Raw genomic sequence first — 3,506 nt, 5'->3', positions numbered from 1 at the left:
CCTAGCTTATACTTAGTTCAAACATTTATTTAGTTTTATACATATGGGTCGAAAGCCTTTCAAAGTCCTTCATGTTTAATATGGTAAATTCCTTTACTCGTTTAAACATTTAATTATGTTTATACCATAAAACTTAATTCCAAATATGTATACTAAGTATCGCCTTTATCTTGTTCCATTGTCAAAATACTTTCAAATTTAAGCATTTAGCATTTGATAGTTGTTTCACAATATAGTTCGTAAACTTCTCGTTGGACCTTTTACTTTTACTCCCACTAAACTTCTTATCCATCATAATTTCTATGTTTCTCCATAAGCTAATACTCTTATTAACTTTATGAGAAAACACATTCAAATTCCTATATGCAATGCTTCCTTTAATCCAATGACGGATTCCTTGAACATGCTTTCAAATCTAGCATTATTTAGATTTTCAAAACCCTTAGACTATTTTCATAGTCACTTCCAAAATCCTATTTTAGGAAGGCGGTTTGGTATCTAGTTTTCCTTATTTCATATGTTCAATTTTGCTTGATCAATAACGAAAAGACTTAAGCATTTTGATTGGTGAATGGGTTTGTGTTAAAATCAAATCCGTGAATTTAATTATAATCTTTTCAACAAATCTAGTTATGTATGCATATACATTTCCACATTTGTTAGTTTTCTACTTGAAAACTTATTTGCAATAGATGGGTCTTTCACCATTCATGCAAATTAATTAAGTTTCAAACATGATTGTCAAACATGGGGTCTGTTTCGGATTTTCATGGCCTCTAACCATTAATCGGAATTTTGATTTTTCGTAGCTATCATACAATACATTATTCCTTTAGTATCCAATAGTAAATAGTATGCTTGTAAGCTTTATATTTATTTCTAACTTAACAGAAATTTATAGGATTCAATCAAAGGCTTTTGGTGAATTCTATACCTATACGAGGCAATTGCATTAAACACTGAGTTTCAAGGTGCTTCCAAACCCTTTCATTATGTGGATCGTACTCCAAAATTTCTGATATTTTGTGAGTAATGAATTCTCTTTTAAGACACTTGTAAACTTTTTGAGTATTCTTGATCAAACATTCTAACAAAGTCATTTTAAGGTCTTCCAAGATTCTTAGTATTCTCAATTTTAGTTTGTTGAAAAGCTAGATGGACATCGAGTTCATTTTCCTCCCACTTGTCGTTTTGGATATGTGTTATTTTTTCCAGAAAGACACCACTTAGAGAAACAAACATTATGTTCTCAATTAGTTTGTGGAGGTAATGCCTATAGTCTCACTTGAATGCTTTCAAAGAGACATGTATATTGTCTTTGGGAAAAAGTTCATTGTGAAACAAACAGTTAGCTCCCACTTGAGCTATCTGAGCCTCCAATGAGCCACTAAGCTCCCACTGAGCCACCTAGCTTCAATTAGCCAGTGAACTCCCATTGAGTCACTTAGCTCCCACTGAGCCAGTGAGCTTCCACTCAGACTCAGAGCCTTATACATATACTTGAAACGACATTTAGAAATTATTTTTATCCATAACTAAATATGGTGTCCTTTCTTAGCTTTGACATTTCGTTTAGTGTAACATTAGTCATTTGTGAAAATCTGTAAGAACTTTATGGGAAGGGTTGTGAACCATCTTTGTTCGAGTCATTTTAAAATGATATCGAGATCTCCGTGAAGACATGCTATGTTCTTTCTGGAGTTGTTTTTGAAAATTTCTATTCATAACTTTGAGATGGTTACGCTTGGCTCAAGAAAACATCACTTCATCTAATTTAGATGTTTTGGTATCTTGCCAAGTTGATTCTGTACTTCACTGGACTCTTGAGCTACTCAAGTCAAGTTTGTTCACATTTGATGAATACGACCATATCCTTTCAAATTCTTCGTGAAATTTTTAAGTAATTGAATCCTCTTTAGCCTTCGGACGTAATTGTCCATACCAAGAACAATAGCTCTTTGTTATATCGGTTTCTACAAGTAAGACTTGCTTGTCTTAGAACAATTCCAAATCGAGCAAATATCAAGAGCCTATCTAATAGAGCCTTGAGTATGTTCTTGTCGATGTAACATTTCTAAAGATGTTCGGAATGCAAATCATGCCCATGACTTTGAGCTTTTGCCAGTTTATCATGTTAAGAAATTTTTTTTCTATAATAAAGCATTCTTGACTCATGGTTTAGACAACCATTCCATTCAAATAAATTTGCAACTATTGCTCATTGCTTTAAATGTGAGTCTTTCCTTGTGGAAATGGATAAATTGCTGATTATGGAACACAATAACCATTTATTTGTTCTAGCCTTAGCTTAAAGGTCTTTAAACAAAGCATACGACCTTACAATTGATGTAGCACCACTTGCTTCATTCTAAGCTTGTAAGTCGATAACTTAGCTTATCTTCAATAGTTTGAGGTCACTTTCAAAATGGAACACTCAAGCAGTATCCGATACTTGTGAAGAAAACAAATTGCTAAGTTAACTACAATAACACGAACTCATGGGTTGAAATGGACTCCAATTCCTTTTCTTCGTTCCTTCTTTCCTATATTTCTTATCATATAATATCTCATAACCTTACTTTAAGAATCATTTCTTTAAGTTCATTTGACTTTTATACTTTGTTAGGCATAATTAAGCATCTAATGCGTCGTAAAACAAAGTTCCATCTTTTCCATTAATTCATGATCGAATTACTACATCAATGAGTCCTACTCATCTATGTATTAAGCGAAAGATATGTAGGTTGTCAATATTGACACTTTGAGTTTGCAACTCAATACTTTATGTTTTATCAAAACTACCTAGTATTTTTAATACATGATGTCAAACTGTCCTTAAAAGTCATTTATGAGAATTGTATTTTAGAAATGCATTACTTATATTTGAGAACTATCCTCAAAGATTTCCTATACCAATCATTGAAATATTATTTGATTTAGAATACTATAAGTGCAAAGTATAACCATTTATCAAGAATATAATAAGTTTGAAATTTAAGAGCATTCATGCAAACTTCAATCTCATTAAACGTCTTATTCTCTCATAATATTGTCCCTATTTGGGCAAGAATAATGAGATTCAAAGACCCAAGGCGTAGACATCTACTTTTGGCCTCCTGTCCCGACAGGAAGTGCAATGACGATAAATATAACCATATTCGTGTTGGATCGAAGTGAAGAATACTTATGGATAACTGGTTAAGCCACAAAACACAAAAGACTAGCCCAAATTAAAGACAAAGCCAAAACAAAGGTCCAATTAACTAAACCCGATCATAATTAGGCTTAAGCCTGTTCTTAAACCCTAATAATGACGGATTTAGGAGCGCCTAGGTTAACTCTTAGTGCTGGTACTAGAAAAGCCGCACGGATCTCAAAGAGTCGGTCAAGGCTGCCGCACGCAACTAATTAGGTTGCATGTGACGCCCAGCGCAACCTTTAGAGTTGCGCTGTGGAAGATTTAGAATTATTCGGAATTATACAGAAAATATAAAATCGAATAATGC

The sequence above is a fragment of the Chenopodium quinoa genome, unplaced genomic scaffold, assembly GCF_001683475.1.
Source record: "Chenopodium quinoa cultivar QQ74 unplaced genomic scaffold, ASM168347v1, whole genome shotgun sequence".
Lineage (NCBI taxonomy): Eukaryota > Viridiplantae > Streptophyta > Magnoliopsida > Caryophyllales > Amaranthaceae > Chenopodium > Chenopodium quinoa.
This window is presented reverse-complemented; position numbering follows the sequence as displayed.